General features: G+C 41.9%; 1 long non-coding RNA gene across 1 annotated transcript; it reads left to right on the forward strand.

Annotated features, from left to right (window-relative positions):
- Nucleotides 1-401: 401 nt before the first annotated feature.
- LOC309353862 lies at nucleotides 402-23,852 on the forward strand. Its single transcript, XR_014162088.1, has 3 exons — nucleotides 402-645; nucleotides 22,275-22,408; nucleotides 22,670-23,852. It is a non-coding gene; the product is annotated as an uncharacterized lncRNA (long non-coding RNA).
- Nucleotides 23,853-25,247: the final 1,395 nt, after the last annotated feature.

Genomic DNA, 25,247 nt, shown 5'->3' on the forward strand with positions numbered 1-25,247 from the left:
ATAGGTGGTGATAGAACACACCCACAAGCATCAGCTCAGCTGGAGATTTTGGGATACCCCATCCTGGGTCAGCCAAGGCCAGATCGTAAAATGGTGTAAGCCCTGAAAATGGGACATTCTGAGGGCATGTTTGGGGCAGGATAGAGAGTGGAAACATGGGGTATATCCCACTGTCCAGGATCTTCACAGTCAAGCTCTCCAACTTCCTCCCACCCCTTGCTTGATCTGACCAGCTCCTCCAAGATGTCTCCACATGAATCATGACACTTAAGCCCGTTCAGCTTGGTCATGCGATCTGGCACACCCTGCGTAAATTAAGCTGGCAAAAACAGAGTGGTGTGACTCAAACACTATTTTAAAGGCTTGTTTTCCCTCTGCCAGGCTTTGGTTGGTGAGGCGTTTGGATCTGGTGTACTTTACGCTGACTTAATTTACACCGGCTTGCTTTATGCCAGCTTCTTGTGCATAGGATGGCTCCCTAAAATGACTATAAAAGTTAATTATGTTAGTAATTAACAACATAATCCTAATCATGTCTCCACAGAAGGCTGCTGGGAAACTACCATGGAACTCTGTAAGTTCTCACTGAATGGCATGCGTAAGATTATAGGGGAAGAAATCTGTTCATCGTGACAGGAAGGACTGGTAGGTCACTTCAGATTGTTGGGAATAATTATGGGAGAAATAATTGCTCCATAAATGTTCTTCTCTTATATGTTTGCTTTGTTTAGAATAAGTTGGAATAGATCTTGAAATTAAAGCGTTGGCGTTCAGTTTCACCCCCTTTTTACAGGCAAATTGTAAACTGCAATTCGTTTTTGTAGCAGATATAACAGTGTGCTTCAGATACCTCAGTGCCATTATCTCATACAATTTTCTTGCATTAATAACTAAGTAGCTCTTTTTAAAATATGACTTGAGCTTCTTTGTTGAATCTTTTATCATGTGAGAATTCATGGTTGAGAGGCTGTGGAAGAGTAAGTGGATTGGGGGGGGGGGAATGGAGTGGGGGGAGGGATATAAAATGATCAATGACTCCAGAAATAGAAACAAAGTGAGAGATCCATTGGGAGAAGGAGGGAGTTTCTTTTCTTGACCCTGCCATTCAAAAGAGGTGCTGATATTATTCAAAATCATCACATACAGAGACACACATGTACTTGGGAGTCCCACTGAACTCATTGGAACTTACTCCCAAGTATTCCATGCACAAGAATGCATGGTAAACAGTAAATTTTGCAACAAATGTGGTCTCATGTTATAGGAGCCAACTTTTAGCGGCTGCGGGGGCTTTAGCCCCCACAATAAATTTTCTGATGGGTGTTCCATTCAAATGATGCATGTGTGCTGTGTCATGTGATCAATTATGAGGAGCGGGGTTTACCTGGGCCCCCTTAATATTTTACTCAAGTTGCCACCCCTGCCTCATGTCCCCCCCCCCCACAGAAAATAACATTGCTGAGCTACATCCAAAGTGAGTGTTTCCTCCCTCTGTTTATTTATTTATATACTGTATATATTTGCTTATTTTCCTTCTGTCCCTGAAAAAGAAAAGCATTGCAAAATCTTTCATTCTAAAACCCCCTACTGCGCCTGGCTACCTTGCCAAAGTAAATATGATTCCCGCACACACACACACACCTACCTCAAACTCTATTAATAGAATTCAGACATGCATAATAAAGTTTACTAGATTATTTTACAAGATTATCCATTAACTTTTAAATTGCAGGACTTGGCTACTTTTTGTCCCTCCAGGCTACTACAAGTAGAGCAGAAGTTCATTTCCCCACTACTCATAGTGGAAATACATTTATTGCTAGTGGAGGCCGTGGTTATCTTTTTCTTAATGTACCTTTCCTGGGCAAAAATTTGCTTCTAAAGAAGGGGCGTTAATCCAGCTGGCTGATAATCAGATTATTTCAATGGGTGTACTCAGAGTATGACTAACATTAGATTCCACCCAACATTTCTGCATGTCCTAAATCAGCTTAAAGGAAGCATGAATTCAATGTGACTTGTGGTTCTCTGGATCCCATACTGTTCTCATACAACAAAAAATGCATTAACCCAATACTCCAAACTCTAGAGAGGAGGCTACAGCTTGTGCAACTGTAGAAGCTGGAAATATTCAATGCCCCACTTTCTTTTGCTCAGTTATTTTACCTATTAAGCTTGTTGAGCTCCTCCTTTAGCATGGATGGGGAATCCATAGTTCTCCAAATGTTGCTGAACGTGGAGCTCAAACCCACAAACCTGAGATTAAGAGTATCGTGCTCCACACATTGTTACCCCAAAATCTGCAAGATTTGAAGAAGGCTGCGCACCCTGCCTCATTGTAGGGCAGAACACGTGGGGTTAGCTCTATTTTTTGTTATTTCATTTACTCTTTGCTTCCATCCTGCCCCATTATTTACAAACTGAAACTCTTTATACAACTTGTGTCATGGGGGAACGCTTGTGTGATTAAAACTTCCAGCCACAGGAGGCCAGTGTTGTTCTACAGAAACAACGCTGAAAGGGAATGCTGTGCTAAGGACCCCAGTGGGTGCTAATACATCTAGGCATCCACAAACTTAATTCCTTCTGGAGGTCCGTTCTTAACCTGAAACTGTTCTTAACTAGAGGCGTGCTTTTGCTAATGGGGTCTCTTGCTGCCGCTCCGCCGGCGGCACACAATTTCTTTTCTCATCCTGGAGCAAAGTTCTCAACTCGAGGGAACCCTTCCAGGTTAGCAGAGTTTGTAACCTGAAACGTTTGCAACCTGAGGCATTTGTAATTGGAGGTACCACTGTACATGAAAAAAGATCTTCCTCATAAGTATAAAGGTAAAGGGACTCCTGACCGTTAGGTCCAGTCAGGGACGACTCTGGGGTTGCAGCCTCTCATCTCGCTTTACTGGCCGAGGGAGCCGGCGTTTTGTCTGCAGTTTTTCCGGGTCATGTGGCCAGCATGACTAAGCCGCTTCTGGTGAACCAGAGCAGTGCACGGAAATGCCATTTACCTTCCCACCGGAGTGGTACCTATTTATCTACTTGCACTTTGACATGCTTTCGAACTGCTAGGTTGGCAGGAGCAGGGACCGAGCAATGGGAGCTCACCTCGTCGAGGGGATTCGAACCGCCGACCTTCTGATCGGCAAGCCCTAGGCTCAGTGGTTTAGACCACAGCGCCACCCGCATCCCTGAGCCTCGTAGGTATAGTTTATAGTTCCCTTTAAAAAGAACCGTGTTATGGTGCACCTTTGATCCTCATGAGGCTGAGTGCATTACTGTGACCCCTACATAATCCTTTTTTTGTTTTTCGGAAATTATTTTTATTTGATTTTACAAGTGTAGAGTTATAACAATACCAAATACATATCCATTTAGAGATTTCTCTGAATCTCCAAACTTCCCACCCTCCCCTCCATGGGTCCTATTGTCAACGTTCTAAGCTGCATATTATTTCATAATCCATATTTTGTACCTCTCCATTCTGTCAATAATATTTGCTACATTACTAGGTTTCCATCTGCTTACAGTGATCTCCTAAATAAATTATAATTTTCCCCATTCTTTATCAAAGCTTTTGTCTTCTTGGTTCCTGAGTTTTCAGGCCATTTCGGAGTAGTCCATCAGATTAGTTTCCCATTCCTCTCTCGTAGGGACTTTGTCTTCTTTCCATCTCTAGGCTAGTAGCATCCATGCGGCTGTTGTCACATATATAAGAAGTCTTTTCTGCTCCTTTAGGATATCGGAACCCACAATTCCTAATAAAAAAGCTTCTGGTTTTATAAAGGTTATTTTAAACATTATATTTTTTTCAATTCATTATATATCATTTCCCAGAATGCTTTTATTATCTTACACAACCACTGCATATGATAAAAGGTACCTTCTTTTTCCTTACATTTCCAGCAGGTATTTGTACTTGTCTTATACATTTTTTACCCATACATATTCCTATTGGCTTCTCACAAGCTACAGAATTGGGAAGCAAATGTAGAAGTTAATGTCTTCCTTCCCCTTCCCTCACTTTATAACATCTATTATTGTTGTTGTTGTTGTTGTTGTTGTTGTTGTTAGCACGCCCCTATAAAAATAATATACTTTTGGTTGGACCCATAAAAAGATAATCACATAAACCCAAATAAGATGACTGGATAGCTCAGTCAGTAGAGCACGAGATCTCAGGGTCATGGGTTCAAGCTCCATGTTGGGCAAAAGAGTCCTGCATTGCAGGGGGTTGGACTAGATGAGCCTTGGTGTCCCTTCCAACTGCAATTATATGATGCTAACTAACTGGTCCCATCATAGGAGCCAACTCCTATGTTCTTTCGGCCCCGCAGTAAAATATTTGAAGGGGACCCCCAAAGCTGATGGGCATTGCCATCCAAATGGTGCATGTGCCACATCTTGTGACCGATTATGCTGGACGGGGCTTACCTGTGGCCCCTCCCCCAATATTTTATTCAAGTTGACATCGCTTGAGCATGATTTCATTGAGCATGAAATGAAGCCAAGCATCTTGTCAGAGCAATTCCCGAGTCGAGACAGGATGACATAAGCTGCTTCTGGAGACGCACGGAGCAATCCAAACCCTCATGTGTGTCATGCTAGAGGAGGTGTGGATGAAGCAGAGGTGTCCCTCCAGCCTTTCCTGCCAGGATCCATCAGCTGGGGAGCTCCAGAGGTGTCAGTGAAGTCCCCACAGGCAAGGAGCACTGAATGTGCCTGCCAAAATGATGGCCAGCCAGGAGCTACTACCGGGGCAATCCCCAGTGGTGGTAGATGGCAAAACCTCCCAAAATGTGATGTCTGGGGGCTTGGCATAGTAGCTGGTCAACACATGTGGACACTGCTGCCACCTCAAAACAATGGGACTGATCCAAGCCTCTTTGCTGCACCAGCCCGGGAGCTTGCACAGCAAAGGAGTATTTTGTTTTCCTGAGTCTCCCTGTCTTACTGTCCTGGTTGGCTTGCACACTGATCACCACTTTATCAAGCCCCATCGCTACCAGCCAGGAGCTAGGATTGCATCCTTAGGGTGGTAGCTAGCAAACTTTACTCAGAGTAGACCCATTGAAATTAATGGACCTATTGAAATTAATGGACCTAACTTCATCACATTCATTCATTTCGATAGGTTCCTCCACTCCCCCGAGTATGAATAAACATTGGATAAAGTCCAGAGGCTGCATTCAACCAAAGTATCATAATTTTACAAAGGAGATCAAGACAATTGTGCAGCATGTTCCAATTAAATGTAGGAAGATTTAGAATCATTCTGCTCCAATATTCTGGTCCCATTGATTTCGGTGGAGCCAAAACCTACCTTAATCTAGATTCAATCCTCCCCCCCCCCATTTTGTAACTAAAATGTTTACTGGATGACCGTGAACTCTTAGAATCTGTTATATTTCTTAATCTTCAAATGGTCTGATTATTTGCTGTACCTAATCACCTACTGCATTGACTGGATGTATGTACAGAAAGGAGGGGAATAATTTTGTTTAAAACAAAATAACAAAGCAAAGCACATAATTATGTTTCTGAAGGCAAAAATAACTCCTCCTATTAGCAGACCCCTTTCTGAAACTAACATTTTCGTGAATATTTATCTTTTCAGAAAACTCCATTGCCCTTCATCATTCATTACATTTAAAATGATTTCGAAGTCTTTTTTTGAAAACGACCTCTGTAGCTAATTGCAGTAAAAGAATCTTGATGGAGAACACTGATAACAGGATGCCTCTGTTTGTTGCAAACAAATGTTTTGCCCATTTGGCTGTTCTTAAAATTCACCCACTGATATACAGCAATTATTTATTTACTTAGGTATTCAATTTACCACCTTTCATACAGCATTCCAAGGACACCGTAAGTTACAAATTTTAAAAACATTAAAATAGCAGTACAAATCTTCAAAAATAAAATATAGCAGTGATCCAGGGCAATCTAAGTATCTGGGGCTCACAGAATTAACTGATGAGCTTCCATAATATATTTAAAGTGCCGTGGATATTGTTTATACTGTGAGGTTGCTTTCCTCATAATACCAGATATTTGCGAGTTGATGTCATTACTTGTTGGTGAACAAAACACACCTTGCATATGAGCAGAGGCGCTCTCACCTTTTTTTGTTTATTTTTTAAAGAATACTTTACATATTCCAGGTCTGAACCAGGTATTCACCAGGTACCCTGTTTTAGCTGAACTACATAATTTATTCAAAAAGGGAAGGGTCTTTTCTGTGCTTTGAATACCCCCCTTCAAAAATCCACATCCTGCATCAACATTACAAGATTGCAAACTTTTTGGTCTGTGGCCAGGTTCTTTCTCTTTGCCCAGGTATTTAGATGACAGACAAATAAAATAATATTGAGGGAAAGAGATTCCTGGGGCCCTGCTGAGCTCAGATTAAGCCCTGGGGTTCCCATTAGCACATGCAAATTTCAAGGACTGATATCTCCCAAGTTATCTATTTGCATGTCAGCCTCCTTGTAGGATTAAATGGGGAGCTGTGAATGCAGCTTGGAGGATTCCTCCATCCAAATGCTTGTTTAGCAAAGGAAATAAGGGGAAGGAGAGGGTTCAAATTAGTTGTTGTCAGCTGTTGGCAATGAAGCTCAATCCAAACTGGCTTCAGCTATTCATAGATCTTCTATATGAGCCTTAATTTGATGTAGGGAATCCTTAGATTGTATAAAGCAAGTCCTTTCCATTCACCCTTTGACTTGTGAGTCTTTAAAATACCCCCAAATTAACCTTTCCAGTTTGACCTTACTTTAAAATAAAGCAAAATAGGGAGGAGGGTAGTTGTTCGGAGTCCTAAGTTCAGGAACCAGACAATTTTATCACACCAGGTGTTTTTTGTAGCTCTTGTTAGATGCAGATTTGCAAATGCAAGATTGCCTAGTCGAATGGACTCCCGGAATGGATTAAGTTTGAGAACCAAGGTACCACTGTATTTCTTAAGAAATTAAGAGAGATACAGGATAGATATGGACTGTGGCTGACACTGTGTGTACATTGCTTCCCAAACCAGTTATGGGAGCACAGTAGATGCAGAGTAAATAGGATTGTGTAAACAGCCTTAATTGGGACTTCATAGTCCATGGAATCATTGCACTGTTAGGCAAAATAAAGTTTTACCGAATAAAGTGGAATGTCCTTCTAAATTTGCTTCAAGTCAACAACATGCGCCCAGATAACCACGGAACCAGAAAACAAATCATAGTAAATGTTGACAAGGAAAAGAGAACCATCCTGTTCAAATTATGTTTGGCCATGTGCATGCCCCACTTTGCAGAGGAAAACTTCTTCCTGAAGGAGCCTTGTTTCCACAGAGCAGTCCAGGCCAAGTCTGATATGAAGAAATAGTAAGCCAGTGTGGTGTAGTGGTTAGAGAGTTGGACCAGGACATGGGAGCCCAGGATTCAAATCCCCAATCAACCATGAAGCTCACTGGGTAGTCACTGTCTCTTAGCCTAACCTATCTTGTTGTTTTGGGGTTAAATGGGGGGGGGGGAGAGAACCACACCATGTACGCCACCTTGAGCTCCTTGGAGGAAATAAATTTATAAATGTAAAAAAATAAATGAGGGTCTGCAGGCACATACCTGGTCACCTCATCATAGTCTTCCCCATTGTCTTGAGACGCAGTTTATTGCTCTTTGTTGTTGTTGTTTAGTCGTTTAGTTATGTCCGACTCTTCGTGACCCCATGGACCAGAGCACGCCAGGCACTCCTGTCTTCCACTGCCTCCCACAGTTTGGTCAATCTCATGCTGGTAGCTTCGAGAACACTATCCAACCATCTCGTCCTCTGTTGTCCCCTTCTCCTTGTGCCCTCCATCTTTCCCAACATCAGGGTCTTTTCCAGGGAGTCTTCTCTTCTCATGAGGTGGCCAAAGTACTGGAGCCTCAGCTTCAGGATCTGTCCTTCCAGTGAGCACTCAGGGCTGATTTCCTTAAGAATGGATTGGTTTGATCTTCTTGCAGTCCACGGGACTCTCAAGAGTCTCCTCCAGCACCATAATTGCTCTTTAAATTACTGTAATTGTTTCTAAATCTGCATCTACACATATAAATTAGCAGAAGCAAACTGTATGCAAATCCGTGGCCCCTTTCATCCTCTTTTAGGTTCTTTCTCCCTGTTTTTCCCCTGATGCATTCCTTCTTTTCTTTTCTTTTTTTGAGGATGCATTAAGTGGCCATTCTAATCACAGTTAGCAGTAAATCTAATGTCGGGGAAAGGTTTAAAAACTGCCCAATTGCTCACAAGTATTATCTGACAATATCCCTCTCAACCCACTTATCTAGAGAACAATGTCCCAGCCTCTAAATATATCTCCTTCCATTAAAGCCTACCTCTGTGTTTTCCAGTACAAAGTGAACAAGTTTTAAATGGACCAACTTATGGTGGTAAAAGCTGCAGATTTTGTTGAGTGTGATTTTCATATCTTTATCTCTCTTGTACCACTCTGAGGGATTCCAACAATTAGAAGCTCTAAGGCTTAAGCTCTGTCTACAGAAACTCTGTTTTTATCTAGAAAATCCAGGCATCACTTCAATGTCCCACATTTTTTTGGTGTGGGGAGGATAATGAGATAAGATTTCCTTTTCAAGCACAGTGCAATCTCTGCTTTTGCCACTGTCAGAAGATTAGCAGGAAAGCTGAAAGTACAAGCTTCTGCTTTACACAGAATTCTTAAACAGTAGGAATGGAAATGATGTAAATTCTAAGTAGTTCTATTATACTGTTGCAATCTCCAGCTGTTGTGTCGAATTACATACAGATGTTTGAAGTGGTGAAGCTTTCGTGATTGTTTGCTGTCTGGCTGTAGTGACTAAATGTTTGCATTAGCTTATGATTACCCAAGAACTAAACCTATTAGATGTATTTGTATAGGAATGTGTGCTAGGATTGAGAGAGGAAACTTATTTTAGTGAGGGGAGTTCAAAGTTCCATATGTTTATTAATATTTTATTTAAACTATTGATACACCACTTAATATTTTAAAGTGAATAAAATAATAAAAGGCATGGAATACAAAGCAAAACAACATAAAAATAGCCTAAAATACATTTCTACAGCTACACATTGACCACTAAAATATGTGCCCAATATCACTAATCTGAAAATGTTTCAGTGAACAACAAAGTTTTAGCATATGCCCAAAAGGTAAGATTGTTGGCAATTTAAACTGCACTACCATGCCAACGGCGTACCGTTGTTAACTGGGTGGATTTATTGTCATGAGAAACCAACTACAAAACTAGAATAATCCAAAAAGTAGAGTTCAGATTTATAGGGTTGAATCCAGACTAATGTCAGATCTACACCATGTATTTAAAGCACATGACTTCCCCCAAAGAATCATGGGAGCTGTAGTTTACTCCTCACAGAACTACAATTCTGAACAAACTACAGTTCCCAGGATTCTTTGGAAGAAGTCGGGTGCTTTATAATAGGGCAAGTTAGTACAGTCGTACCATGGATCCCGAATGCCTTACGAGTCGAACGTTTTGGCTCCCAAACACTGCAAACCCAGAAGTGAGTGTTCTGGTTTGCAAACATTCTTTGGAACCTGGACATCCAGCATAGCTTTCGCGCCTTGGTTTCCCAATGTTTTGGAAGTCGAATGGACTTCTGGAACGAATTCCGTTCAACTTCTGAGGTATGGCTGTAATTGTAGAATCATAGAACTGTAGAGCTGGTAGAGACCACGAGGGTCATCCACTCTAACCCCTGCGATGCAGGAATCTTTTGCTCAACATGGGGCTTGAACTCATGACCTTAAGATTTAAGAGTCTCATGCTCTACCTACTGGTAATTCATTACCATTTATTACATACAATGAGACTACACTTTTGGATGCAAGCCATTGCCTCCTCTCTGGACAGCATAAAAAGCCATTCTGTCAAAGTTAATAACATCTGATATGATCTCCATTTGCACTGCAGATTGTTTTGAGGACTTGCCTTTCCACTTAATCTTGCTATGCAGGGGATAGCAAGATAGCAAGGGGATAGCTATGCACAGTGCCAGATTTACATATAAGCTAAACAAGCTATAGCTTAGGGCCCCACTCTCTTGGGGCCTCCCAAAAAATTAAAGGAACAAAAAAACCTGGAGGTACATTTCCAAAATATAAGATAAAAAACAAATAAAATAAAACCTACATACAGCAACAGTGTTTTGTGTTGTGTAGGCTCCTATGATGTAAGTAATGGGCCCCGCCTGCTAGCCTGCTCCCTAAAATATCACTAGTTTGCTCATTTCTATATATAGGGTGCCTACATTCTGCACGGACTGGCTGCATGGCAATACAGTCATACTTCAGGATAAATACGCTTCAGGTTGAGCGCTTTCGGGTTGTGCTCCGTGGCGACCCGGAAGTAACGGAGCACGTTACTTCCGCGTTTCGCCTTTTGCGCATGCACAATGGTCAAAATGACGTCACACGCATGCGCTGAAGCGGCGAAACACAACCCGTGCACGCGCAGATGCGCTGTCGCACCTTACGTTCTGTTCAGGATGCGAACAGGGCTCCGGAACGGATCCCGTTCACATCCCGAGATACCACTGTATGTGCAAATGGATTTAGATACCTATTAGGTCCATAAATGACCATATAGCATATGTTCAACACAAAAAGCAGCGACAATTTGTTGTTGACAAAGGACAGCTGGACATATAAAGGGCCCCATTACCTTCAGTAACTTAGGGCTCATCAAACCTAAATCCAGCCCTGGATATGCATATCCCATCCTCTGTCTTGGGATGCTAGTTGCAATCAGCACCAAGTTGTCAGTTGCATTCGGCTCTATTCTGAAAGCTCTACAATGGGCAAGAAGTACTTGCATACCACTAGCAGATTAAAACCCTCGACCCTAAACATGTTAAATGGATTTAAATGGAGCATCCAAGTAAATCTCCTTCAAGTAGGCAATACCAATTGCCCATATGCAAAATGCAATAATTTACAGTGCAATCCTATATATGTCTACTCAGAAGTAAGCCCCACTGAGTTAAATAGGGCTAACTTTCAGGTGAGTAATTGCAGCCCCCATTTATTTGATGCCCAACTTCAACTTGGTATAGGATTGGAGCCCTTATTTGTTTAAATAGCCAGCAGTGGGCTGCATTTTAACCATTTGATTGAGACAACCAGTCAATGCTGACTGGAAGATACTCCTTCCAACACTCCACTGTTAATATTTGCTGTTTTTATCTCTTTGCTTTGTCTTTCACAAAAGAACACTGAATGATAAGGGAATCCACTCCTCCTTTGATCATAAAAAAGTGTTTCTCTTGCCCAGGGATCCCAAACGAGACATTTATAAGGATCAAAAGATTATTCTATTTACAGCAAAAGAAGTATGGAAGGATAAATTTTGAAAAACAGAAAAACACAGGTAAACTAAAGTCCATACTAAGATAAGGCCCCATCAACTCAGAAGGAAGGAGAGCTGAGTTCAGTTTTTCCAGTGCCAAAAATATACAAATTGGAAGCAGAAACTCATGAAAATTAATCAAATAGAACTGCCTTTTGTGGCACTAGTCTATGTTGGGGTAGCCAAGATAGTGCCCTCCAGTTGATCCTTGACTACAATTCCCATCATCACACACGTACAGGAGTGAGATGGATTTGTCTTGCATATTTCTGAGAGCCCAGTGTTTACATATGGCTAAACTGGAAGATAATAGTCTTTTATGTAACTAACTGCAATGACCTTCCATTGAAATAGCGAGTCCGGACAAGACTGATGTTATCCTCCAAGACTGGGAGGCAACTGATGTTTCACTCTGGAGAAACAACTTAAGAAAACAAAAATTGAAATAGATGTTGCAGTTCATGACAGAGCCCAAGACTTGCTTGGATGAAATCTCAGATTCAATCTCAAAGTAGGGGTGAGGAGCCTTTATTTCTGCCCAAACTAATGTTCCTTCAGGCATACTTTGTCAGGGTCAGCAGGGAGGACTGGAGCAAGAGTGGAAGAGGCCAGAGCCAAAAGTGGAAGAGGGACCTATACCATCTCTCTCTCTCTCTCTCTCTCTCTCTCTCTCTCTCTCTCTCTCTCTCTCTCTCTCTCTCTCTCTCTCTCTCTCTGCCATCCTTTTTCTTCTTCCTTGCCTCTCTTCGTTGAATTCAAGTTGAGGGACACATGCATCCCACGAGCCGCAGGTTCCACAACCCTGGTTTAAATGCTCCCAAGTAGCAGGAAAATCCTCTACCTTCAGATCTGCTACCAATGAGATAATACTGGGCTAGGTGGTCAAGGTGACACTGTGGTCTAAACCACTGAGCCTCTTGGGCTTGCCGATCAGAAGGTCAGTGGTTCAAATCTCCGCGATGGGGTGAGTTCCCGTTGCTCTGTCCCACCTCCTGCCAACCTAGCAGTTTGAAAGCACACCAGTGCAAGTAGATAAATAGGTGCCGCTGCAGCGGGAAGGTAAACGGTGTTTCCGTGCACTCTGTCACAGTGTTCCATTGCACCAGAAGTAGTTTAGTCATGCTGGCCACATGACCCAGAAACCTGTCTGTGGACAAACACTGGCTCCCTCAGCCTGAAAGCGAGATGAGCGCTGCAACCCCATAGTGGCCTTGACCAGACTATTCAGGGGTCCTTTACTTAGGAGTAACTCCAGTTGAACCAAGTGAATTTTACTTCTAAAGAAAACACATCAGTTTGCACAAGAGAAAGAGTGGGAGTTGATACATCAACAATTCAAACCTATGCATGCTTACTCATAAGTAAGACTCTTTGAAGTCAGTGGGGTCTACTCTCAGGTAACCAAGAAAGTGCATTGTCATGCAAACTATGCCTGTTGAAATTCCCTTTCATGAACACTGTTTAAGGGAGCTCTTTCCACTTCTTAATCTACCACCCTTAATTCCACTGTAAATGGGTTTTGGGAGGGGGTGAGATTTAAATAAAAATTATTCCCCGCATGGCTTTCTGGCCAAAAGGGAGAGACAAACAGACAAACAAACGAATAACGCACATTCTCCTGGACTACTGATTCTTGAAAGCCCAGAAAAACTAATGGCATTAAATAAAATAACCTGCTGACTAAGGACTAACAGTCATCCCTGGGGTGGGGGGTGGGGGGGTGCAGTGAGAATCCACAAATAGCACAAAGGGAAGTAATTTAAAATAAGAGGAGAGTGACAGCAAGCCAGGAAGACCAGCCCTCATACTGTACAGAAGAAAAATCTTGGCCTTGTAGAAATGAGTTGCAAAATTCCATTAGTTGCCAAAGACAGGCTTCAGACTAAAAAACAACAGCATTAATAGGAAGTATCTGTGGGTGGGCCTTAACTGTCTGCTAAAGGTGCCAGTTTTTCAAGCATACTCTGTAGCTGCAGCTTTGCAGCAGGTTGGTTGTTACAGGGATTAGCCAGCGCAGCATCTCACTGTGTACACACATTGCCCGTTGAAAATGCAGCTAGTTTGTTCTTTTCCTTAATTTGGATTGAAACTGGTTTGGGAGGGAAACACATTAAGCTGAAAAAATTAGTGCCCTTTTCCCCAATTCTCATATGTATGTACAGTGGTACCTCAGGTTACATACGTTTCAGGTTACAGACTCCGCTAACCCAGAAATAGTGCTGCAGGTTAAGAACTTTGCTTCAGGATGAGAACAGAAATCGTGCTCCGGTGGCACAGCAGCAGGAGGCCCCATTAGCTAAAGTGGTGCTTCAGGTTAAGAACAGTTTCAGGTTAAGAACGGACCTCTGGAACGAATTAAGTACTTAACCCGAGGTACCACTGTATTAATTTCAGCCTGCATTACTGTCTACCACATTTATTTGCTACCCCTTCCCCACAGAAAATGAGTAACACAACGAAACTGGAGAGATTATGCCCCCTTTTCCCCTAGTATATGCATTAAATTTTACAGGCGAGGACTGGGCCTGTGGGAAACAATCTCCATCTTTAATTATATTTACTCATCCTGATATTTAATTCCTCCAGCTGGAGACTCCAAGATTAGGAAGCTAAAAATGCAGAGGTACCTCATTGATGGTGTTGAATAGTATGCTTCTCTAGCCTAAATGGCACTAATACAGTCGTACCTCGACTCCTGAATGCCTTGGGAGTCAAACATTCTGGCTCTCGAACGATCGAAAACCGGAAGCGAGTGTTCCAGTTTTCGAACATTTTTTGGGAAGCCAAATGTCTGGTGCGGCTTCCGCTATTGTTTCCAGTGCACCTGCGCAATTGGGAACCAATCGGAAGCTGCGCCTTGATTCCTGAACTTTTCGGAAGTTGAGCAGACCCTACTCCGAATATGACTAACATTGGCTATCAATCATGATGAGCAGGTGCTCCAGCTAGCCCAATAGCTGCACATATGATGGATTTTGCACACCACCTTTCATTCATTCATTACAATTAGGCTTCCAGGCTGCCTTTTCCAAATATAAAGATCTGATAAATTCATAGCGACCAAAATTCAAGCAGGGTTACTTTACATGCAGAACCAGTAATATTATTATTATTATTAATAATACCCCTACCATCTGGCTGGGTTTCCCCAGCCACTCTGGGTGGCTCCCAACAGAATATTAAAAACACAATAAAACATCCAACATTACAAACTTCCCTAAACTTTCCAATAATATTCTACAAGTCTCTTGTCTTTAAAAACAACATGCTTCAAAAACCATGTCTGAATTAAAAGCCATAAACCACGTAATGTAGATTGAACCCTGTCATAGTGCAAAACCACAGAGACACTCAGGACCGATGTGATCCTTCTATGATGATTACATCTTAAGGGTCAGTCCTTAAGACTCAGACATCACAGTGCCCTCAGATAACCATCTTGACATTTACCATTTGCTTTTACCATTTAAAAAAAAAAGAACAAATTGAGGGGTGTTGCTTTGCAAATGTCACCAGCTTTCTTTAATCAGTGCTTTGTATTAAGTGGTGTGGGTGTTTCTGCCTTTTTTTTGAGCCAGGGGTATTTCTGAGCATCACCATCTTTCTTTCTGTGAAATGGGTATTTTGTGGTGCTTGTGACATATTTTCAAATGTGCCCCCGAGCCCAAAAGCATTGAGCACCCCATATTAGCTACAGTGGAACCTCTACTTATGGACGTAATAAGTTCTGGAGGTCCGTCCGCAAGTCGATCCTGGTCGCTGGTAAAAGTGCCGTCGTGCGCAGGCATATTCGGTGGCAGCACGCTTCTGTGCATGTGCAGACGGTGGCAACCGCTTCTGCATGTGCACAAACGGCAGAAGCTGCTTCTGTGTGTGCGCAAATCGCAGCAAACCCGGTATTTACTTCCGGGTTTGCCGCAGTCACAACTTGGATCAAGTAGAGACGGTCATATTGTAGTATATTTATAATACTACAGTGGTACCTCAGGTTACATACGCTTCAGGTTACAGACTCCGCTAACCCAGAAATAGTACCTCGGGTTAAGAACTTTGCTTCAGGATGAGAACAGAAATCTTGCTCCGGCAGCGCAGCGGCAGCAGGAGGCCCCATTAGCTAAAGTGCTGCTTCAGGTTAAGAACAGTTTCAGGTTAAGAACAGACCTCCAGAAAGAATTAAGTTCTTAACCCGAGGGACCACTGTACCAGGGGCGGGTGGGTGTGGATATATAAACAGCAAGAGTGTTAATTGTCCCTTCCTGAACAGGATTTTTTTGTATCTCACTCTTCTTTCTGTCTGTTTCATCAGACAGGGTGGCTCCAGAAGGTGCCTGCATAGAAAACATTTGCTACTAAGTGCCATAAAGTTCTCACTCTTGCAGTCAAGTTTCTCACTGGAAATTTAGTTTGCAAGAACAGTTGAGCTTCCTTCAATATACCTTGTTCTTCCTTTGCAACTTAATTAAGCTTTGCAAGGTCCAGCTGCAAACTTAGCTATCATTACCAGAAAAGTAGAGAGGGGAGATAATAGGGAGAAGTCCCAGGTTCAAGGGCTAGCATTAAAGTATCTACAAACTAAAAAGAGTCAGATTGACCTGAAACATAGCTCTGGGTCTGGTTTGCAATAGATCAGCAATAATTTCAACTGTTTAACAATGGTAGCAACGTCTCCCCCACTGGACCTTAAATGATATTGCTGAAATGGAGAAAGCTTGGGGTGAATTTTTGTGTGGAAAAACCGTGAGCTCTGTTCAGTTCTGGAGCTGAGAACCAATCCCTGGATTGGAGATTCTGTAATTTTCAATCTATTGGGGTGGGTTTTTTTTTTTTGCACCTGGCTCTTGTTGCTAGATCTGTAGAGACAATGTTGATTCTGCAATCCTGAAGTTTGCTGACACACCTAAAATAAGCTGCACCAAGGGCCCCTGGGACATGGTTGATGGGAAACTTGTCCATGATTGTACACCTGCCTGCGCAAGTAAATGAAGGGGTATCTCCTACTGATGTATTGCCACCCAAATTAATATTGCTAGGCCCTGCAGTGTTGGATCTACTTTAAAGCCTGGGTTGCGGCAAATTCCAGAAAACATACTATGGCTCCAAAACGCACCAATAAAAATGGTGCACGGTGTCCCAGAACTGAATGCAGCTTACACTCTTTGTGGTTCAGAAGCTGCTGCAGTGTTAGATTTAGAGGTGGATGTTGAAATCCAGGTTCAAATCCCTGTTTGATAAAGGTAAAGGATCCCTGACAGTTAAGTCCAGTCGCAAACAACCCTGGGGTTCAGTAAAGGTAAAGGGACCCCTGACCATTAGGTCCAGTCGTGACCAACTCTGGGGTTGCGGCGCTCATCTTCTTTTACTGGCCAAGGGAGCCAGCGTACAGCTTCCAGGTCATGTGGCCAGCATGACTAAGCCGCTTCTGGCAAACCAGAGCAGCGCACGGAAATGCCATTTACCTTCCCGCCAGAGTGGTACCTATTTATCTACTTGCACTTTGACGTGCTTTTGAACTGCTAGGTTGGCAGGAGCAGGGACTGAGCAATGGGAGCTCACCCCATCGTGGGGATTCGAACCGCCAACCTTCTGATCGGCAAGTCCTAGGCTCTGTGGTTTAACCCACAGCGCCACCACGTCCCTGTCTGGGGTTCAGCACTGAAGCTTAAATCCTCATTATCGCCTTACCTGGGAGAAAACCATAGAGAACTCAAGTGGGACTTACTTGCAAGGAGACTTCCAGAGAATTGAGCTGTGGGCAGCTATGATTAAGGTAGGTTCCAATTGCAAAACAAACGGTAGCCAGGTTTTGAACCTGCCCTTTTGGCCATGTCTCTAACAGTATTCTGTGGTAGAAGACCTGTTCAGCATGCAGGTGTTTCAACAGCCAGGAAGATCCAACCTAAAGCAGCATGGAAATAACATATATGTAGTGAGCGATAAGTATTCATTCTCCCTGTGTAAACAAAAACCTGATTATTGCCCATCAAGCTTCTGTTAAAGCTACTTTTTTCTGCTTAGTTGGCAACGCTACGCTACTCGTAGAAGTTGAGCTGAAGTTCCATGCATACAGCGTTAGGGAAGGGGGAAAGACAGGCGTTTTGCCTTCTCGGTTGACATGATTTCCTTCACAAACCTTAAGATTACCTTAAGGAACACATCTGTTTCCTTGGCTTCCTGCTTCTCTATTCAGCTTCACCTGCACTAGATCCCCAGGCTTGGGAAAGTTTCCTGAAATGCCCATTTTGCTATTTAATTCTGTTTCCTGAAAGGCATCTCTCCTCTTCTTACATTCTTAGTTGGATTTTCAGTTGCATGCAAAAGTATCGGATTAGTTTACAATACAGAAGGAATGGTAAAATATTCCTTTCCGAGAGATATTGTTCCACAGAGAAAATAATCATTTCTTGTACGTTGGACCACAAATTGATTTTATAGCACTAATTGTTCACTTTGCAATCTGTACATGAATTAATAACTGTACTAACAAGAGCTGTCCACCAGTTAAAGATCTGAAGTTGATTAATCACCTGTCTTTTAATCAATTTACTGATTAAATTTAAATAAATGAAATTTGCATATTAACAGAAGCACAATGCCTTTTTGAGGAACTGGAAGGAAGTCTATGACAACTTACAACAGCATAAGTAAAAGCTAAAACTCATGTTTAGAGAAAAATAGTAAAAACGGCTATTCTATTTTAAAATTCCATATGGTAGTACTGTGATATTTGACATTCATGTATGTAAATAAATACGTAAAATACCAAAGTCAAAACATCTTAAAAAGATACAGGTGTTTGCTTCAACCTCACACAAGTTATTCAAATATGTCCCACTAATTACCGGTAATCAACCAAAGCTAATTAAGCCTAACCTCATTTATCTGGGAGTTAGCCCCATGGAATTCAATGGGACTTACTTATGTGTAGACATAGGATTGTGCTGTAAAGTATATGATCAATGTACTCAAGCTGGTCCTATGCATACTTATCTGGGAGTAATGCCATTGAAATCAATGGGACTTATAAGTAATTGTGCATAGAATTGTGCTGGGAAAACTAACACAGTTTATGCAGATACTATAGTTCTAAGTCGTCTTCCAACTCTTAACTCACATCTGCCACAGCCAGCATGACCAATGGTCAGGGATAATAGGTTGTACACAAACAACATATGGAGGAACCAGGTTGGGGGAAGGCTGTTCCAGGCACAGTTTTTGCATAATCCTACTCAGAATTAACCCCACTCCATGTAACAGGGTTTACACCCAGGAAAGCATGAATAGGAGGATTATAAACTAGTAAGTCCAACTGCACTCCAGTACATGCATTGGATTATGCTGTTGTGGCGATCACACAGGGTCCCCAGACGTTTCACCGTCTATTGATCCCTGTGCCACCACTTTATTTCTCGCTGCCCCCACCCAGGCCCTACCTGGTACAATACTGAGTCCAGTCAGGGTTAAATTGGAACGTAAACTTCTGTTTTTTATTGCAGTTTAACAAGCGTGTGGTTTCATAAACGGTATCGATCAATTACAATCATGGGCTGCCTCTCCAGACCTATAACTTCTGCTACCTGCTCTCACTCACTAAACCACCTCTCAGATATTTACTTGTCTTCCTAGCCCCTAACTGTTCCTGACTCAGCTTATTTCCCTACGCTAACTCAACCTACCCACAGACTCTATTCCCATTCACTCCCACTCCAACCCAACTCCCAACAAACTCCTCCCTTCAGCCCTCCCAGAGCTGGTTTTATAGTCCCTCTGACTCCACCCCCCTGGGTTCTGATTGGGTAACCTGTTTAACTATTTCACCTCCAGCACTCTCATATGTTAACATCACAGCTGTAAATTGAATAAAGCTGGTACCATACTGAGGCTAATAAGTCTGATTGAACTCCACCAAACTTAATTATGTGTAGGCACTTGAATATTGGCCTTAAATGTACTTTTATTACCACTCAATCAAAGGTCTCACTTAAAGAGATGTGGGTCTCTTTGACTTTGATACCAAACTTATTCAACCAGACATAGGAGGAAACAGATCCTCCTTGCCCAAGATTCTGAGGGGCCACCACTGCACTGCCATGATAATGACCTTAAAAACTGAGTAAAGTGCACATTGAGAGCAGCTGTTCCATGTTTTGTTGAGATTGGACACCTTGGATGTGCCTAAGCCACCATGTGCAGTGCCAGAGGTGTGGCCCATGAGGTTTATGGAAACCATTCAAGGTCATGTCTAAAGCATGTTCTAATTTGGGTTTTTCCCAAACTTGGGTCTCCAGCTGCTTTTGGACTACAGTTCCCATCATCCCTGACCACTGGTTCTGCTAGCTAGGGATTATGGGAGTTGTAGTCCAACAACAGCTGGAGACCCACGTTTGGAAAACCCTGTTCTAATTATACGTGTGACCACAATCATGATAATATCCAAAGAAAGTCTATGGCTATCTGATAGCAACCTAATTTAATGGTGAAGATTGCCCATACAAAAAAAACCCCTATGGATTGTGGTTATTACCATTCCCTGGAGGAAAAACTTCTTTTATGGGTGAACAGTTAGGGCAACCACACACGAAAAGTGACTAAGCCTTAAGAAATGAGTGTATTGAGACAGGCACTTGGGTGGTATTTATTTCATCTTGTTAAATGACGGGTGTGTGGCTATCCATTTTACCATGTAGGAGGAAACTTTGTACTCTCTCTGCTAAAGCAATAAGCTGGGAATTTTGTTCAGCTGATAGAATCTCACAAAAATGTGGTAGGTGTCCACGGAATAGCGGAAGAACAAGCTCAGTTTAAAACTGGTTTGGCCAAGTGTGTTCTTCAGAACTGAAGAGAACAGGTCACAAGAAAAACCCAGAGCTGGTTTCACTGGACAACCCAGCAACTTGTACATGCCTCAGAAACAATGGAAGAGAGCACAATGAAACACCAGGCAATAGTGTGTGACAGAAACAGTGACACAGACAAAATGTTATTTATTACTATTATTATTATTAAAAAATTACTTGAGACAGAATAAAAGGTAAAAAAATATATCACAATTGCAATGCACACAATATGCTACAGCACAAACTGGCAATAGGGAGTGTGTGAAAGACACAGAGAAGTTAATAAATTTTATTATACTCAAATTATGATCGAATAATAATTATAACCTGAGATAGACTAAAACAGTAGTGTTTAAGGAACAGATGTAAACAGACTGTCAGGAAGAAATTATGAGTAAATAAGGGAATGAGTATTTTAAGGAACAGAATGAATTAAACAACGCAGGTTTAGCAACCACAGAAAAAGAAAAAGCCCCCAACTAACTCCATCAGAAGTATTTCAGTACTGCTTCTGGGAGACAGAACTAGCAAACAGCAAGAAACGTGGGAGAGAAGGCATTTTGATTTCGTTCAGCATCCTTCCCCTAGTGAAACCATACCCTGTGGTTACAAGCTAGACTTGATAGTCGCAAAAGAGCTCTTTCTCATCCCTATCTCCACCTTGGTATCTTCCTTACATGGTAAGATTTGTTGTTGTTGTTGTTGTTGTTGACTTGTTTAGTCGTGTCCGACTCTTCGTGACCCCATGGACCAGAGCATGCCAGGCACTCCTGTCTTCTGCCACCTCGCGCAGTTTGGTCAAACTCATGATAGCTCCGAGAACACTGTCCAACCATCTTGTCCTCTGTCGTCCCCTTCTCCTTCTCCCCCTCCATCTTTCCCAACATCAGGGTCTTTTCCAGGGAGTCTTCTCTTTTCATGAGGTGGCCAAAGTATTGGAGCCTCAACTTCAGGATCTGTCCTTCCAGTGAGCACTCGGGGCTGATTTCCTTCAGAATGGATGGGTTTGATCTTCTTGCAGTCCATGGGACTCTCAAGAGTCTCCTCCAGCACCATAATTCAAAAGCATCAATTCTTTGGCGATTAGCCTTCTTTATGGTCCAGCTCCCACTTCCATACACCACTACTGGGAAAACCATAGCTTTAACTATGCAGACCTTTGTCGGCAAGGTGATGTCTCTGCTTTTTAAGATGCTGTCTAGGTTTGTCATTGCCTTTCTCCCAAGAAGCAGGCATCTTTTAATTTTGTGACTGCTGTCACCATCTGCAGTGATCATGGAACCCAAAAAAGTAAAATCTCTCACTGCCTCCATTTCTTCCCCTTCTATTTGCCAGGAGGTGATGGGACCAGTGGCCATGTTCTCCTTTTTTTTATGTTGAGCTTCGGACCATATTTTGCGCATGCTTTTGCTTTTAGCAGACACTTGTGAGTTGCAATAGCTTCTTACCTAGTTGGGCACTACAGTTGTGCAGGATTGGAGCCTTAAATTCTTTCAGGTTTGGGACCTAACCCTGCAATTGGCCTCTAACACAATTAATGAGGAAGGAAAGAGGAAAATTTGGCTGACAAATTAATCAAGCAACTAGCAATGAAGCAGAGGATGACGAGTGCATGAGGATAACATAGAAGCAAGCAACCAAAATGTCACAAAATAATGAGCAAGCTTTGGAGTTCACAGAGCTCTTCATCAGGCTATTTTGTGACTTATTTTTTGGTCTTAATCAAAATAAAAAATTATCTGCCTGTTTTGATTTTTTCCTGATAGACTGAAACAACTTCCTCTGCTTTTTATAGGCATCTTCAGCTATGAGATTTTGACACCCTTCTCATTTGAGAGCCAGATTCCAAATGTATATTGCTTTGGTGTTAGGGTTCACATTTTAGCCCGATTAAAAAGTGAAAGAAATAAGGAGGGGGGAACTTTAATGAATAAAAATGCATTTTAAATTCCAGAATTCAAAGTTTTAGGGTCGTCATCTTGCCTGAGGTTCCGAGGTAAGAAAATGATACAGTTTTGAATATCATAATGAACATGTAAGTTCTCCATTTGCTGTAGAAGAAGCGAGTGGTGAAGCTGAGCAATTGCTGAGTTTGGAGCAAGTTAATATAACTCTTGGCACTGAACAGCATTTACAGTCCTTCAGGTGACAATCATGCAGGACAACAACCCCTTGGCTGAACCTTTGAGAGGTATATATGCTATATGCATGAGCAATCCAGTAACGGCACCTCAGACACACTTGCCCGTGTCATCAAAGTATAGATTTCAAGTAAAAGTTAATGCTAATTCAATAGAATTCTGTACTGAAGAAGCTACAGCATAGGTGTCTTTGTGCAATTTGCAAGCATATATTCAGAGCTCCGAAATTAGTGACTAAATAAAGTATTGATTTTATGAAAAATAATAAAATGACTCCCTTATTTTCTTTTGTATTTCGGTACTGAAAATAGGAGCCTAGGGAGCTGTCTTGTATACCAAGTCAGACATGACAGCAATCACATTATTTTGTGCCACAGGGCACCAGTACTTCAATTCTAAAGACATAATGTAAATTACAATAATGAAAATTAATGGACAGCTACATATATTTGCATTTGAAACCACAGCACGATCTTATTCATATAAATGGGGATAAGAAATCCAGCATAGTCTGAGCTCTGTGAGCGCAGCTTTCTCTCAATTGAAGTGCAGTGTTTGAGGACCGGGACATTCACAGGGAAACCAAAATGCTCGTTTACAAAGCTATTGTACTACCAACTTTACTGTACACTTGTGAAACATGGACTACTTATAAACTTCATCTCCAACTCCTCAAAAGATTACTTCAACGGTGTCTCTGAAAAATGTTACACATCACTTGGGAAGACAGGCAAACTAATGCCAGTGTACTGGAAGAAGCAAAGATCACCAGTGTCAAAGCAATGATTCTTCAACATCAATCTCGTTGGACTGGTCATGTTGTTTGGATGCCTGATTATCGTCTTACAAAGCAACTACTCTATTCCCAACTTAAGAATGGAAAACGAAATACCGGTGGACAGCAAACGAGGTTTAAAGACACTCTCAAGCCAAATCTACAAAAATGTAGTTATAAGCACTGATAACTGGGAAACACTGGCCTGTGAGCGCTCCAATTGGAGAACAGCCTTTACGAAAGGTGTGGTGGACTTTGAAGACACTCGAACTCAGGACGAAAAAGAGAAACAAGCTAAGAGGAAGGCATGTTTGACAAACCCTCACCATGATCAGCTCCTGTCCAGAAACCTATGTCCCCACTGTGGAAGGATGTGTGGATCCAGAATTGGCTTCCACAGTCACTTACGGACTCACTGTTAAGACCGTGTTCATGGAAGACAATCTTACTCGGCTACAAATGATTGCCAGAGATTCATATCTACTTACAAGAAGAGTTCATTGGTGCTTAGTTTTAGATTATGTGCAGGATTGGAGCCTTAAATTCTTTCAGGTTTGGGACCTAACCCTGCAATCCTATACACACTTAGCTGCAATTCTAACACCACTTCCCTGTGAGAAAGCCCTAGTGAAAACAGTGGGGCTTACTTCTGAGTAAACATGTATAGAATCATACTGAAAGTGTTTTCGTTTAATGTCCCAGTCTTTTTTAATTAGTGGTTGTAATTTTTGCTTGTCAACATTTTATGAAAAGAAGAATTCCGTTTTTTTGCAATTCCTGTCAAACAACTTAATTTCCTGTACTAAAAGTAAATATTAATATATGCTACTTTGTTTCGTAAAGCATACCTAAACCCTTAAATGTTATTGGTTTGGTACAATGTTGAGTCAATTAATGAACTGAAAATATTTTAAGACGTACCCTTAATGACTCACTGTTTTTTAAAAATTTTTAAAAGAAAAAGTTATTTATTTTTAACTCAAGGACTGTGCTTATAAACGCCATAGTTGGCAGGCACCATTTTAGAAAGAAGACTTCCTCATTTACTCTCATAGAGAAGGGAATACCTCTTCTAAGATGGTGGCTGTAATATGTGTGCATATCATCTGTCAGGAAATGCTTCTCTCTCTTTCAGAATAATGTTTTTATTCACAAGCAAATTCATTGAGGAATTTCTGCAGTTATTAATACAATCAACCCAGTAAGATTGATTTAATCAGATGACAGACCTCATTTCAGAATAACACAAATTTGCAGAAGCCTTCTTGCATGGAATTGACTGAATTATTAACCCCCCTTGCCCTCCCCCCCCACAAAAATGAGATCTTACTGATGTATTTCATAAATGCTAGCTATTTTGTAGCTATTAAGAGTTTCCTCAGAAACTTATATCTATAGATTACTGGAAAGGACAGAACCATGTGCTTTAACATGGAAGGGATTTGAAAGGTGTTGTTTTCCATTTAAAACAAAACCCTCTATAAAACTGGTTCCTTGGTGCCTTTAAGCTGCAGCCTGTGCACTGTTACTTGAGACTAAGTTTACTGGAAAACTAACAAGATTTACTTCTGAGTAAACAATGAGGGTGGCGTCAACTTTTAATAAAATCAAAGTGTGGGTGTGTGAAAAACCAAGAAAAAAAATTTAAAATTGGACGGGGAAGGGGGACAGCTAATTTAACGCCTTGATGCCAGCTCCTAGTCCTCCCATCCCGGCTATCTCAGTTAAAAAAAAACAAAAATTAGGGAAAAGCGAATTAAAACAAGGCAAGTTTTATTCCAGTCGAGGAGCAACGCCTGGCTACTAGAAGCTTCAAGAACCTCCCCGTTTGCGCTGGAAAGAGCCAACAGCACACAAAAGGCAGCGGTAGTAAGAGGGTTAATGTTTCCTGTTTGCTTTTGAGACCCCCCCTCCTTTCCCTCTAGCCACCCCCTCTGCGCTCAGGCGGAAGTGAGTTCGCTCCTTTGGAGATTAAAAGGATTCCGAACTCTGGATCAGTTTCAATAACACGCATCCTGAAAGAGGCGGACCAGGAATGCGAGCAGATCGGCGCCCGGCAAGAACCACGTTGCTTCCCTAAATCCACCGGATGGTGGAAATCATAATAATACTAC

The sequence above is a fragment of the Podarcis melisellensis genome, assembly GCF_964234715.1.
Source record: "Podarcis melisellensis genome assembly, chromosome: 12".
Taxonomy (NCBI): Eukaryota; Metazoa; Chordata; class Lepidosauria; order Squamata; family Lacertidae; genus Podarcis; species Podarcis melisellensis.